This window comes from Boleophthalmus pectinirostris, unplaced genomic scaffold (assembly GCF_026225935.1).
Source record: "Boleophthalmus pectinirostris isolate CB_2022bp ecotype Guang Dong unplaced genomic scaffold, ASM2622593v1 HiC_scaffold_20, whole genome shotgun sequence".
Taxonomy (NCBI): domain Eukaryota; kingdom Metazoa; phylum Chordata; class Actinopteri; order Gobiiformes; family Gobiidae; genus Boleophthalmus; species Boleophthalmus pectinirostris.
The window spans coordinates 1,098,987-1,115,412 of record NW_026571153.1 but is presented as its reverse complement, the minus strand read 5'-3'; positions in this window follow the sequence as shown (position 1 = coordinate 1,115,412).

Below are 16,426 nucleotides of genomic sequence, written 5' to 3'. Positions count from 1 at the left end.
GTAATAGTAGTAGGGAAACGCCCAGCTACATCAGAGAATATCAAAAAAAAGGAACCAAAAGTGATTTGAAATTCCAAAAGTAGTAGTAGTAGTAGTAGTAGTAGTAGTAGTAGTAGTAGTAGTAGTAGTAGTAGTAGTAGTAGTAGTTGCAGTAATAGTGGTAGAGAAATGCTCAGCTACAGAGAATATCGCAAAAAAGGAACAAAAAGTAGTTTGAAATTCCAAAATTAGTAGTACTAGTAGTAGCAGTAGTAGTAGTAGTAGTACTAGTAGTAGTAGCAGTAGTGCAGAAACGCCCAGCTACATCAGAAAATACCACAAAGGTCCAAAAAGTGGTTTGAAATTCCAAAAGTAGTAGTAGTAGTAGTAGTAGTAGTAGTAGTAGTAGTAGTAGTAGCAGTAAATGCCCAGCTACATCAGCGACTACCACAAAACTGTTACGGTCCAAAAAGTGCTTTGAAATTAGTAGTAGTAGTAAAAAGTATTTTGAAATTCCAAACGTTTCCAATACTAGTGTCCTTCTCTTGGTGTTTTTTCTTCTTCTTGAATTTTTTGACAAAGGAAAAAAACAAAACAAGAATCGTCAAAAACTCCCGTACGAGTTAGTAAAGCTCCGACGTGAATCCGAAATTCCAAAAGACTCTAACGTTAGTGTCGTTTTGTGGTAAAAATGTGATGATATGATGATACTGATATGACTGGCCTTCCAAAAGTCCTCCAAAAAAAACTAAAATAATCCAAAAAGTGCAAAGTATTTCCTTAGAGTTTCGTTAAATCCCAGGTTCGGTTCTAAAAATTCCAAAACGTTGGCTACCGTGCACTTCTTTCTGGCAGTTTCATGCTACGACAAATGATGTTTTAACGGTATCGTCAAAAATCAAAACTTGAGTAAATGTTTTCGAAATCTTGTGAGTCGAACGTGAACGGTGCAGCTCTCGTCTTAAAACGATCTTAAACCTTCAAGGACGTCGATGAAGAAAGTGTAAATTGTTAATAAGAAACAGCTACATTTTCCAACAGTTCATTCAAATTCCGAAAAAACAGACAAATCTCACAAAATTTCCCGTTTAAAATCCACAAACTGTCGTAAAACCGTCTACAGCTCGCTTAAAATCCTGTGGAAACACCAGAGAAGTGTAGAACTTTAACTGTTGGTCCACTAAAACCTTGGCAAATCTTCAAGTGTCTTCGTGAAGTTGGCGTTCAAAAGTTCGTTGCTAGCTTCTAGATCTGTTCTTTCCGGTGAAGCTTGAACGTTTTTTGGCAACAGTGGAGGTAAATCTAAGTGCAAAGACTCGAAAGTGTTTTTGGAAAGAGGTTTAGGACGACTGACTGCGAATCGTGAAGTTTAAAAGATGGAAAACGAAGACAGAGATTCCGTCAGAGTCCTTGGAGGTCCCTTCAGAGTCTTGAGGTCTTGAGTCCTTCAGAGTCTTGGAGGTCCCTTCAGAGTCTTGGAGGTTCCTTAAGAGTACGGAGGTCTTCAGAGTCTTGGAGATCCCTTCAGAGTCTGAAAGTCCCTTCAGAGTCTGTGAGGTCCCTTCAGACTTCCTTCAGAGTCCTTGAGGTCCTTCAGAGTCTTGAAGTCCCTTCAGAGTTTTGAAAGTCCCTTCAGAGTCTTGGAGGTCCTTCAGAGTCTTGGAGGTCCTTCAGAGTCTTGGAGAGTCTTGGAGGTCCCTTCAGAGTCTTCAGAGTCTTGGAAGTCCCTTCAGAGTCTTGGAAGTCCCTTCAGAGTCTTGGAGGTCCCTTCAGAGTCTTGGAGGTCCCTTCAGAGTCTGTGGAGGTCCCTTCAGAGTCTTGGAGGTCCCTTCAGAGTCCTTGGAAGTCCCTTCAGAGTCTTCCCTTCAGAGTTTGAAAGTCCCTTCAGAGTCTTGGAAGTCCCTTCAGAGTCTTGGAGTCCCTTCAGAGTCTTGGAGGTCCCTTCAGAGTCTTGGAGGTCCCTTCAGAGTCTTGGAGGTCCCTTCAGAGTCTTGGAAGTCCCTTCAGAGTCTTGGAAGTCCCTTCAGAGTCTTGGAGGTCCCTTCAGAGTTCCTTCAGAGTCCTTGAGGTCCAGGTCGGACAGAGCAGGTCAGAAGGTGATTCCATGTTTTCCCAAATGTTCCGTGTTGAGTGTGGGAGTTCATCCATCACTGAAAAACACAAAAGAGAAATATTGTGTTAGCCACGAAATAACTTAAAAATGCACTGCGGAACTTTTCAGATTGGGGGTCCGTTGTTTTGCCTCTGATGTTCCACAATAAAGATGCATTTATTCAATTATGGGTGTTTTTATTTCTCAAAAATGTTTTACATTAAACTTTAAAAACATGTCAGATTTCAAAATGCAAAGTGCTCTGCGGAACACTCGGACGAACACTCGGACGAACACTCGGACGAACACTCGGACGAACACTCGGACGAACACTCGGACGAACACTCGGACGAACACTCGGACGAACACTCGGACGAACACTCGGACGAACACTCGGACGAACACTCGGACGAACATTCGGACGAACACTCGGACGAAACACTCGGACGAACACTCGGACGAACTCGGACGAACATCGTCGACGAACACTCGTCGGACGATCGGACGGACGACTCGGACAAACACTCGGACGAACACTCGGACGCAGTCGGACTCTCGCGAACACGGACTCTCGGACGAACACGTCGGACTCTCGGATCGGCGAATCGGACTCGGTCGGACGAGGTCGGACGACGTCGGACTCTCGGACGACAACGTCGGACTCTGGACACGTCGGACTCTCGGCAGTACTCTGGCGCAGTACTCGGTCGGGCAGTACTCTGGGCAGTACTCTGGGCAGTACTCTGCAGTACTCTGCGCAGTACTCTGTGCAGTACTCTGCAGTACTCTGCGTACTCTGCGTACTCTGCAGTACTCTGCAGTACAGTACTCTGCGCAGTACTCTGCGCAGTACTCTGGCAGTACTCTGGGCAGTACTCTGGGCAGTACTCTGGGCAGTACTCTGCGCAGTACTCTGTACTCTGCAGTACTAGTTAAGGAGTGAGGTGAAGCGTGAGGAAACATGATGAAGTGTTTGTGTGAAATAAAATCCCTGACGTCCTGATGCTCCTGGGACATTTAATTTAATCTGAAAACAGCAGAGCCACAGGAGACAGACGACTGCAGGACTAAACCAGGACTAAACCAGGACTAAACCAGGACTAAACCAGGACTAAACCAGGACTAAACCAGGACTAAACCAGGACTAAACCAGGACTAAACCAGGACTAAACTAAACCAGGTCTAAACCAGGACTAAACCAGGACTAAACCAGGACTAAACCAGGACTAAACCAGGACTAAACCCCCAAACCTCCCAAAAGAACTAAACAACCATAAACTGGGCTGAGTTCTTCTCTCAAACAAAAAACTTTCTCTTCGCTTCCAGTTTGAGCAGATCTGGGATCAGGACGACGCTGCCGATACGATACATATACACAAGTACAATACACTTTCGATTCGATACGATATATTTCAAATCGATTTGATACGGTTCAATAAAAATAAAGTCTAAATTCATATGAAACACAAACATTTCATAAACGAGTTTCCAGCGACAAAACTGTAGCTCTGTAACAAAACTATTTAGTAAAATAAACCAAAAAACACTCAGCCCACGGCATCGATACTGGATCATCATATTAAATGATACGATGTTTTGATATTTCGATATTTTTGCACAGCTCTAGTCGTGAAAAGAGCTTCTAAACTCATCCTGGTGAATAATGAGGAGACACGAAGAACTCTGGACCCTTACAAACTCTTTACAACGATTTAATTCTGTTTTTTAAGACGTAAAAATCAGGTTCAGAGACTTTAAATCGTTAAAATGTCCGTGTCTTATCACCACGTTCAGAGTTCAGTGTTTAAATTTAAACGATAAAGACGATAAGACGACGATAAGACGACTTTGGTGAAGAAGAAATTCTGTTCAAGGACTTTTCACACGACGTCAAAACCTGGACTGTAGATCTGGAACGAAATAATTGAGTAAAATAAACCAAAAAACCTCTCGACGCAGCAGCCCACGATATCGATACTGTATCGTCATTAGGCGATGCGATATTTCGATATTTCCACATGAAGTGCTCCACACACTTTCACTAGAAACATTTGGACCGTTTCATCCTTGGATTTTCCGATCTCTGCTGAACTAAAGGGAAAAGGGTCACGTGAAAACTACAAACACTTCATGACATCACAGGGTGGAACGTGTGAATGAAACAGACCAGGGATCAGGACCAGGACCAGGACCAGGACCAGCCTCAAACCTCACACACCTGGATCTGGTGCGTGAAGCCTCTGCTCGTCCCCAAACCAGGACTAAACCAGGACTAAACTTGGACTATGACAGGTCTAAACCAGGACTAAACTTGGACTATGTCAGGTCTAAACCAGGACTAAACTTGGACTATGTCAGGTCTAAACGAGGTCTATATCAGGTCTAAACAAGGTCTCGTTCAGGTCTAAACCAGGACTAAACTTGGACTATTGGATATATCAGGTCTAAACGAGGTCTATGTCAGGTCTAAACCAGGACTAAACTTGGACTATGTCAGGTCTAAACCAGGACTAAACTTGGACTATATCAGGTCTAAGGTCTAAGGTCTAAACCAGGACTAAACTTGGACTATGTCAGGTCTAAACCAGGTCTAAACTTGGACAGGTCTAAACCAGGACTAAACTTGGACTATATCAGGTCTATGTCAGGTCTAAACGAGGTCTAAACCAGGTCTACACCAGGACTAAACTAGGACTAAAATTGGACTATATCAGGACTAAACCAGGTCTATTTCAGATCTAAACCAGGTCTACATCAGGACTAAACCAGGTCTACATCAGGTCTATTTCAGGTCTAGTTCTTGTACTAAATGCTCAGTTCGTCCTCCTCGGGTCTTTGAGGCTCGTGCGGACGCTTCTGGTCAGACTCGGGTCCTGCGCACCCCGAGTCACATCCGCCGCGCACAATCACAAGTGCAACGTGCAGGTAAATCCGTCATGTTCCGTCATGTCCCGTCATGTTCCGTGATGCGGTTGTGCGCGTAAAGCCCGTGTGTTGTGGCTCCGGTGCGGGACCGGGCGGGGGGGACACACGTACCGGGGAGAGCCGTGTGTCCGGCGTGTTGCTGGGGGAAGCTCGCTCATCTTCCCTCCGCCATTTTCCCGGTGCTGGGCCGCGTTGTTCCGCCCGGTGCGGGGCTCGGGTCCGGGGCTCGGGTCCGGGGCTCGGGTCCTGGAGCCGGGGCGGGAGGCCGGGGGGAGGCGCGTGTTGGGCCGGAGCAGCAGCGGCGGCCGCGGCGGTGCAGACGGAGCCGGAGGAAGCGGAGGAGCGACGCTTCCTCCCGCACAAGCCCCGCCCCGACGCGCCATCCTCGGCTTTGTTTGGCTGGAGCGGCCCGCGGAGCTCAGGAGGAAGGACCAGAGGGACCCGAGGGACCAGACTGACCAGAGGGACTTGACGTGTCTGTTCACTAACCAGAGGGACCAGACTGACCAGAGGGACTTGACGTGTCTGTTCACTGACCAGGGACCCGAGGGACCAGACTGACCAGAGGGACTTGACGTGTCTGTTCACTGACCAGAGAGACCCGAGGGACCAGACGTGTCTGTTCACTGACCAGAGGGACTCGAGGGACCAGACTGACCAGAGGGACCAGACTGACCAGAGGGACCAGAGAGACCTGAGGGACCTGACTGACCAGACTAACCTGACTGACCTGAGGGACCAGACTGACCAGAGGGACCAGACTGACCAGAGAGACCTGAGGGACCTGACTGACCAGACTAACCTGACTGACCTGAGGGACCAGACTGACCTGAGGGACCAGACTGACCAGACTGACCTGAGGGACCTGACTGACCAGAGGGACCCTGGATAGTCCCAGTTTTGAGCTAAACCAGGTCTAATCCAGGACTAAACTAGGACTTAATTTGGACTAAATCAAGACTAAACCAGGTCTAAACCAGAACTAAACCAGGTCTAAACCAGGACTAAACCAGGTCTAAACCAGAACTAAACCAGGTCTAAACCAGGACTAAACTAAACAGGTCTAAACCAGAACTAAACCAGGTCTAAACCAGGACTAAACTAGGACTAAACCAGGACTAAATTTAGACTAAATCAGGACTAAACCAGGACTAAACCAGGACTAAACCAGGACTTAATTTGGACTAAACCAGGTCTGAACCAGGACTAAACCAGGACTAAACCAGGTCTAAACCAGGACTAAACTTGGGCTTTTCACTATTTTATTTTTACACAAACATCTAAACCTCGTGTGTCTCAGTTTAAAATAGTTTTAACATTTTTTTAAATTTATTTTTTTAAGTTTTGATCACACAAAAATTTCCACTTTACACAAAACTGGGAAACGACACGATCGTCAGGAAAATAAATCAAACGAGTTCAGAATCAGACAAAAATATGACCACAACAGATTTGATTTATTTATTTTTTATTAAATTTACTTCACATTTACACTTGGATTTCATCCAAAAAGAGAAAATCAGTTTGTGTATGTGACCAGCAGGTGGCGCCATCAGACCAAGAGAACACGACCCAGATCAGACTCCAGAGTTTGGACGGTTTTAAAATCACAATATTGATCTTTTTGAAAGTTTTAAATCTTCTGGCCCCACGTCACGTCCACATTTAAAACCTTCTCTGTGACCGAACCCAAAGTCTGGAACTCGAGTCTCAGTTTAGGCCCGATTCAGTCCAGTTTTTCTCCTGGTTTAGTCCTGGTTTAGTCCTGGTTTAGTCCTGGTTTAGTTTTAGACCTGGTTTAGTCCTGGTTTAGTCCTGGTTTAGTCCTGGTTTAGACCTGGTTTAGTCTGGTTTAGTCCTGGTTTAGTCCTGGTTTAGACCTGGTTTAGACCTGGTTTAGTCTTAGTTTAGTCCTGGTTTAGTCCTGGTTTAGTCCTGGTTTAGTCCTGGTTTGGTCCTAGTTTTCTCCTGGTTTAGACCTGGTTTAGTCCTGGTTTAGTCCTGGTTTAGTCCTGGTTTAGACCTGGTTTAGTCCTGGTTTAGTCCTGGTTTAGTCCTTAGTTTAGACCTGGTTTAGTCTTAGTTTTAGTCCTGGTTTAGTCCTGGTTTAGTCCTGGTTTAGTCCTGGTTTAGTCCTGGTTTAGACCTGGTTTAGACCTGGTTTAGTCCTGGTTTAGACCTGTTTTACGCCTGGTTTAGTCTGGTTTAGTTAAGTCCTGGTCTAGTCCTGGTTTAGACCTGGTTTAGTCCTGGTTTAGTCCTGGTTTAGTCCTGGTTTAGTCCTGGTTTAGTCCTGGTTTAGTCCTGGTTTAGTCCTTTAGTCCTGGTTTAGTCCTGGTTTAGTCCTGGTTTAGTCCTGGTTTAGTCCTGGTTTAGTCCTGGTTTAGTCCTGGTTTAGTCCTGGTTTAGTCCTGGTTTAGTCCTGGTTTAGTCCTGGTTTAGTCCTGGTTTAGTCCTGGTTTAGTCCTGGTTTAGTCCTGGTTTAGTCCTGGTTTAGTCCTGGTTTAGTCCTGGTTTAGTCCTGGTTTAGTCCTGGTTTAGTCCTGGTTTAGTCCTGGTTTAGTCCTGGTTTTAAGGTGTAAATCTGTGAGTCTGAAAATCTCCACATCATCAAATCCATTTTTATTGGATTTTTAGACTGAGTCTGAGTGAACAAGTTTCTTCTGTTTTATTCACGATCAAAACTTTTTCTCTTAAATCTCAGAAACAAAAACGTTTGAGCTGAAAATGACACTTGTGTTTTCAGTTTGATCTTTGTGAAACTGTGAGTGAAAAAGGAAGTAAAACATGATTCTTCATTGTTCCTTATTCACACAAAGTCTTTTTTATAAATGTTTATCAAACCTGAACCTGAACATGAAGTGAGTTTGTTCTTTTATTTTTTTTATGTATTTATTTAAATTTTATTTATAATTTGTGATATTTAAGGGATTGGATACACAGCACATCCACAATAAGACAGACTTAACTAAACAAAAAACAAAAAAAACAAAAAAACAAAAAAAATAAATAAATAATTAAAAAAAAAATAATAATATATATATATATATATATATTATAATATATATATATATATATATATATATATATATTATATATATATATATATTATATATATATAATAATAATAATAATAATAATAATAATAATAAATAAAATAAATAAATAAATAATAAATAATAAGTAAATAATAATAATAATGATGATAATAAATAAAAATAATAAAATAAATAAGTAAATAATATAATAATAATGATGATAATAAATAAAAATAAATAAAATAAATAAGTAAATAATAATAATAATAATGATGATAATAAAAGTAAATAAATAAAATAAATAAGTAAATAATGATGATAATAAATAAAAAAAAATAATAAAATAAATAAGTAAATAATAATAATAAATAAATAAAAATAAATAAATAAATAAATAAATAAGTAAATAATAATAATAAATACATAAAATAAATATGTAAATAATAATAATAACAATAATGATAATAATACCAACACACAAAAAAAGGGGGGGGGGGGGGTGTAGTACAGAGTCTCTCAATGCTGTGACACAAACATTTACATACACATATATTTTGACATTGTCCAAGAGTATGTTGTTCTTTTTTTTTTTTTTTCTTTTTACTGTCCTTTGTCCAAATAGGGTTTTGCCGCAGTCCACAGGTCAAAGGTCGACAGTCTGTTTGTTTTTTGTGTCCAACGACTGAGCAGCTGCTCCATAGAAATTAAATCCAAAAAAAGTCTTTGTACCAATTGTTTATCTTGAAGCACTTCTGTTTGTGTTCCTTCCACTTCATCATCATAATACGTTTTGCTCATAAAAAAAAGTCTGTTCTTTCTCTTTGAATCTGCAGCTGCTCTGAGTCTCACCGTTAAATGTCCTTAAATGTCCTTAAATGTCCTTAAATGTCCTTAAATGTCCTTAAATGTCCTTAAATGTCCTTAAATGTTCTTAAATGTCCTTAAATGTCCTTAAATGTCCTTAAATGTCCTTAAATGTCCTTAAATGTTCTTAAATGTCCTTAAATGTCCTTAAATGTTCTTAAATGTTCTTAAATGTCCTTAAATGTCCTTAAATGTCCTTAAATGTCTTAAATGTTCTTAAATGTCTTAAAAATGTTCTTAAATGTCTTAAATGTCTTAAAATGTCCTTAAATGTTTTAAATGTTCTTAAATGTCCTTAAATGTCCTTAAATGTTTTAAATGTCTTAAATGTCTCTTAAATGTTTTAAATGTCTTAAATGTCCTTAAATGTCCTTAAATGTTCTTAAATGTCTTAAATGTCTTAAATGTTTAAATGTCTTAAATGTTCTTAAATGTTCTTAAATGTCTTAAATGTCCTTAAATGTTCTTAAATGTTCTTAAATGTTCTTAAATGTTCTTAAATGTTCTTAAATGTCCTTAAATGTCCTTAAATGTTCTTAAATGTCCTTAAATGTTCTTAAATGTTCTTAAATGTCCTTAAATGTTCTTAAATGTTCTTAAATGTTCTTAAATGTTCTTAAATGTCCTTAAATGTTCTTAAATGTCCTTAAATGTTCTTAAATGTCCTTAAATGTTCTTAAATGTTCTTAAATGTTCTTCTAAAGTCGCTCCACATGATCCTGGGGTTTTTATTTCGCTCTTTTATCCGTAAATTCATCAGTCAGACTTTATTTACAGAGCGTTTTTCATACAAAACAAAACACAAAGATCTTCACAGAGACTAAAACAATCCCACGTTTCCGTCCAGTTTGTTCTGTTTTGATTCGGGTGGAGCAGCTGCTGCTCTGTTGGTTTCCAGTTTGAAATGAGCTGGTGAACCGTTCCACAGACGCGGCTCGACCCAGAGTCGTCCTGAACAACACAACCACCACGAGCGGCTCCTCTCCTCTTCACTCTGTGTCAACAGTTTACGCACAGCAAAAAGTGCAGTGTTAAAACTGACTCTCACAGAGTTCATTTTAACACTTTCTCAGAGTTTATATGAGTCCAATCTGTTCTAGAGTTAATTTAAATAACACTGGACCAAAGTTACTGTTTAACCCCAAAATCAAGAGTTAAATTAACATTTTGAGAGTAAAGGGTTAACACTTTGTAGAGTTATCCTGGTGTTTTATTTTTACACTTAATTTGAGTTAAATTAACATCTTGGAGAGTTGTAACTACACACTGTGGAGTGTAAATTAAGGTACACTGTACAAAACAACAAACTTTGTGCAAATTGCGAGGAAGCGACGAAGCCTCGAAGAACCGCTGCAAAAACCACGAAATCCCTGTGCGTGGGGAGTTTGATTGACGACCTAACAGCCAATAGAAAAAGAGGGAGCCTCGTTTTCTATTGGCTGATGTTTATCTGGCCTCAATACGTCCAGAGTTGATAGATTTTCATTCTTTTTTTTTTTGTTCATCATAATTACAAAGCTGCTGCGTCTCTGTAACGGTGTTTTAAACTTTCATTGACAATTTGAAACTAAAAAATAAAATCCTCCACACAACCTTTAAAGCTGCTTCTATTATCTGTCAAAAAGAGAAACATACAAACACCAGACAGACACACACCAATTTAGCAAATAAAAAACTATTTAAAAGCTTATTTAAAATATGCAGGATAGAATACTGTCCTTCATTGAGTTCTACTGATAAAAAAGTACAAGACGTGTAAAAATAGACAATATAGTTCAACTGACGTAAGCAAAGAGCTAAAAGACCCTGGGTCATAGTCACGTCTGCTGGCAATTTGTTTGATAAAGAATTCAACCTATACAGTTATAATTGTAATTCTAATTAGTGAAGAAAATACAAATATTGTCTATAGTTTAAATCAAATTGTACTTACCAAAAAGAGCTGCATGTAAAAGTGAAAAATCCACTGTGTCTGTCTGGTTCAAACTGGTTCAAACTGGTTCAAACTGGTTCAAACTGGTTCAAACTGGTCTTGTTCTGGTCCTGTGGCGGGAATTTGAATTGGGCGGTGCCGAGTTAACACTCGTGGAAGTTGAATTAACACTAGCAGAAGTTGAATTAACACTAGTAAAAGTTGAATTAACACTAGTAAAAGTTGAATTAAACCTAGCAGAAGTTGATTTAACACTAGCAGAAGTTGATTTAACACTAGCAAGTTGAATTAACACTAGAGAAGTTGATTTAACACTAGCAGAAGTTGAATTAACACTAGTAGAAAGTTGAATTAATTAACACTAGCAGAAGTTGAATTAACACTAGTAAAAGTTGAATTAACACTAGTGGAAGTTGAATTACCACTAGTAGAAGTTGATTTAACACTAGGGGAAGTTGAATTAACACTAGTAGTTGAAAACAGTTTGAAGAGAAGTTGAATTAACACTAGCAGAAGTTGAGAACACTAGTAAAAGTTGATTTAACACTAGCAGAAGTTGATTTAACACTAGCAGAAGTTGAATTAACACTAAGAGAAGTTGAATTACACTAGTAAAAGTTAAAACACTAGTAAAGTTGAATTAACACTAGCAGAAGTTGAATTAACACTAGTAGTTGAAACACTAGTGAAGTTGAATTAACACTAGTTGAAACACTAGTAAAGTTGAATTAACACTAGCAGAAGTTGAATTAAGTTGAATTAACACTAGTGGAAGTTGAATTTAACACTAGTGGAAGTTGAATTAACACTAGTGGAAGTTGAATTAACACTAGTGGAAGTTGAATTAACACTAGCAGAAGTTGATTTAACACTAGTGGAAGTTGAATTAACACTAGCAGTTGAATTAACACTAGTAGAATTGAATTAACACTAGAAAGTTGATTTAACACTAGCAGAAGTTGATTAACACTTAAAAGTTGAATTAACACTAGTAAAAGTTGAATTAACACTAGTGGAAGTTGAATTAACACTAGTAGAAGTTGATTTAACACTAGTAGAAGTTGAATTAACACTAGTAGAAGTTGAATTAACACTAGTAGAAGTTGAATTAACACTAGCAGAAGTTGAATTAACACTAAGAGAAGTTGAATTAACACTAGTAAAAGTTGAATTAACACTAGTGAAAGTTGAATTAACACTAGCAGAAGTTGAATTAACACTAGTAGAAGTTGATTTAACACTAGTGGAAGTTGAATTAACACTAGCAGAAGTTGAATTAACACTAGTAGAAGTTGAATTAACACTAGCAAAAGTTGAATTAACACTAGTAAAAGTTGAATTAACACTAGTAGAAGTTGAATTAACACTAGTGGAAGTTGATTTAACACTAGTAAAAGTTGAATTAACACTAGTGGAAGTTGAATTAACACTAGAAAAGTTGAATTAACACTAGAAAAGTTGAATTAACACTAGAGTAGAAGTTGAATTAACACTAGTAGAAGTTGAATTAACACTAGTAGAAGTTGATTTAACACTAGCAGAAGTTGAATTAACACTAGTAAAAGTTGAATTAACACTAGTAAAAGTTGAATTAACACTAGTGGAAGTTGAATTAACACTAGTAGAAGTTGATTTAACACTAGGAGAAGTTGAATTAACACTAAGAGAAGTTGAATTAACACTAGTAGAAGTTGAATTAACACTAGTGAAGTTGAATTAACACTAGAGAAGTTGAATTAACACTAGTGGAAGTTGATTTAACACTAGCAGAAGTTGAATTAACACTAGGGGAAGTTGATTTAACACTAGTAGAAGTTGAATTAACACTAGTGGAAGTTGATTTAACACTAGCAGAAGTTGAATTAACACTAGGGGAAGTTGAATTAACTTCAACCATATCAACCCCAACTCTAACTCCCATTTAACTTTCAAATAGTTAAAATAACACTTTCTGTGTTAAAAACAACTCTGAAATATTTTACCCTGAAATTTGAACTCTCCAGTTTTTGCTGTGTGGTCCTGGTGAATTCTGAATACTGTGGTGTATCGCAGTTAAGACACTTCAAAACGAATTTAAGATGATTAAATTCCAGTTCATGAGTTCAGAGTTTTCTTTCACTTTCAGTTTGACGGGGCGGCCGAGTGCAGCGCTGAAGAGTCGCCTCGCTGATCCAAACTTTTAGAAAAATCTGGGTCATGTCTGAGCCAATCGAGAAAAGACCTGTGATCACGGTTCAGAACGGGAAGACGTCTCTGTCCTCCACGGAGGGAGGATGTTCATCGTGTTTCCTGTGGGGGAAATTCCAGGCGAGGTCCCAGGTTCACCCGACCCCGAGCTTCTCGTAGAAAAAAAAAGGTGTTAATTTCATTGAGTGACCAGTTTATCAAGTCTAGAGTTCATTTGTGTTTGGAAAGCAGAGCGGAGAGTCTCAGAGTTTAAAGACACGAGACGAGACGAGACACCGAGGCAAAAACAGGAAACAAACAGGATACATTTTTATTCCGAACATGAACATGGCTCTGGTTCTGCCCAGGGCCAACAACATTTTGTCACAGAAAACTTTTAGTCTTTGAGTAAACGTGTGCACACTCCAAAAAACAATATGTAGGAAAATTAAAATGACTTAAATTAAGAAGATTTGACTTTATTTGAGTCGATTCAACTTGTGTATTTTTCTTAATTCAAGCAAAAATTGATTTTGTTTCTTATTTTAAGTTGTTGTTTTTCTCATATTTTCTCATGCAGCAAGATGTATTTTCATATTTTAAGTACAAAAAGTCTTGTTCCATGGGCAGATCTTTTAAACGGACTCAAATCCTGATCAAACTTTATTCACTCGATCATCTTCACTTGACTAGATTTGAGTTTTTGCAGCGTGATCCACTGTTGGGCTTTTGAAAAACACTGACAATATTGAAAAAACTTGTTAAATGTACAACAGCATTTTCATTTATCACAGAAAAAAAAAGTCATTTAGCCAAATATTTGAATAAAACCTGTTGTAACGTGATCTGTGGACTTTTGAAAAACACTGAGAAACATTTTGTTCTGTCAAACCTTCGGTCAAACATAGAACATCGATTTCATCATCACATAAAAATAAATATTGACACAAGAAGAGCTGTGAAATAAAAGGTTGTAGTGAATAAAAAGGATGAATAACACTTCATTAGGGGTAAAAGGGGAAGTTTAAAACACAAAATTAAGAAAAAAATCCAGACGAGGACCAGTGTACTGAAACTGCCTTTAGGTCTGGAAGAGTAAATCGTTAAATTTCAGCTTTACGTTCACGTCGAGGTGATTGTAGAGAACAAAAAAGAAGATAATCTCATATATAATAATAGAGGTGTTGGGTGTTTTGAAGAGCCACGCCCGACGGGATAAAAGCAGAGTCTGGTTTGACGACTCCTCCCTCCAGAGTCCAGACACTGAGGCTGTTGTGGAAAAACTCCAGAAAAAGTGGAAAAACTGAAGGAAGATTTTTAAACCTGTTTTAAAGTTCCAAACTGGAGTTTCATTCTTTTCTGGTTTTGCAGTGATATTTACCAGCCTCTGCACGTTTACCAAACCAAACGCACATCGTGACAAACACAGATGCATTTGTCACTTTTGTTAGACAAACTTCAGCCAAATGTGGCAGTAGGTCTGTTCTGTAGATCCGCTCTATGCTGTAGACCTGCTTTGTGTGCCAACACTGGAACACAAATTTAGACTGGTTTTTGCTTCACGTTTGGTCTTGTTCTTCTAATCAGCCGCACTGTGGGAGGGGCTTGTGTTGGCTGTACGCAGGAAGGAGCGAGAGCGTGAAAAGGCGAGGGGCGGCGTGCTGACGTGAGGCAGGTGGACAGGTAGGATGTTTAGGAAGTTGAACCTGCCCTGTGACGCACGCTGGTACACGAGGGCACACGCTGTCGCAGACGAGCCGTGCATAGGGAGCGTGTGTGTTTGTGATGCGCCGTAGAGTCTCCGCGGGTTTCAAATGAGCGCACAGGCTGCACTGAGACGCCCCACACGCTCCTGCACCCGCTACAAGTTTATTACCAACAGCAGCGGCCGCAATGAAATATGATCACACTTGTTGAGTGTCAGACCTCGAGTGAGAGACAAGACCGAGTCCAAACGCGAGTCCGAGACGAGACACGGCGATCTACCCACACGACCTTGACGATCGACTGGTAGATCGAGATCGACGTACTGAGCCCCACTGACTTAGAGCCTCTGACTGAGACACGGTCACAGTTCCTCCGGGCCGTGACTTTAGATCTCACTGACGGACTTTACTTTAATAAAATCCTGTAACAGAGGAGGACAAGTCCAGACAAAACTTTATAGATAAAACATCCATATTTAAAATCAACAAAATTATTAAAATGAAGCAGGTTGTACTTGTGTAAAATAGTGCAGCGGTGAAATGAGAATAGTTTCTTCTCCAGTATTTTTACGGCTTTTTTACTGGATTTAAGAACGGAGTTTACTTGCTTTTCATATTTAAAATTGTAATCAAAAATGACTCCAAGATTTGTAGAAAATGCACCTGGAGTCATGGTGCCACCACAATAACTTGGTTTTAAACGCTAAAAAGACCAAGGAGATTGTTGTGGATTTCCGCAGAAAAGGTCACAACAACCATCTACCTCTCCTCATTGGCACCGAGGTGGTGGAGAGGGTGAGCAGCTTCAAATTCCTGGGGGTAACCGTGACTGAGGACCTGTCCTGGGACAATCACATCACCTCAGCCGTACGGACGTCCCAACAGCACCTTTACTACCTGAGGAAATTGAGGAGTGCCCACATTCCCAGACCTCTGATGTTGAACTTTTTACAACTGTGCCGTCAGCAGTGTTCTGACGTATGGTTTTTTGGTTGGTTTTGACCAGCAGACACTCCAGCAGGTGGTGAAAGCAGCCGGTAGAATCACTGGAACGACTCTGCCAGGAATCAGCACCGTCTACTCCACTCGCTGTCTGAGAAGAGAGCACAACATCCTGCAGGACCAACATTCACCCTGCGCACCCTTTTTCCACCTGCTGCCCTCAGGGAGAAGGTCCAGGTCCAAACGGGCCAGAACATCCAGACTGGCCAACAGAACTCTGCCCCTCTCCCCCTTTGGCCCCTCTCTGCCCCCCCTCTCACGGACAAAAACCACATCCAACTTTTAAAGGTTGTAAAGAAGATTTTCCAAAGAAAGAGAAATGCAGCGACTGTTTGCTCTTTTTCAAATGTCGCTCTTCGCTCCTTTTCCCCCCCATCTCTTCTTCTTTCCATGACGTCAAAAACGGACTTTCTTTTGCGACGAACTGGTCACGAATTCTTGACGGCCATTACAACAAACTCTGTGTGAACTGAGAGGAAGCTACAGTTCGAAAAAGACGCCAAGAAACCGCTGTGCTGGTCGAGTAAACGGCATCAGTGCGTGAGAGGCAAACATAAACCGTGTGATCCCAGTGCGCCGGCAAGTCAGTGACGCTAGACACGTAGGAAGTTTGATTGACAACTCAACAGCCAATAGATAAAGAGGTAGCCTTGTTTTCTATTGGCTGATGTTTATCCGGCCTCACCACGTCCACAGTTGATGGATTTTCATTCTTTTTTTT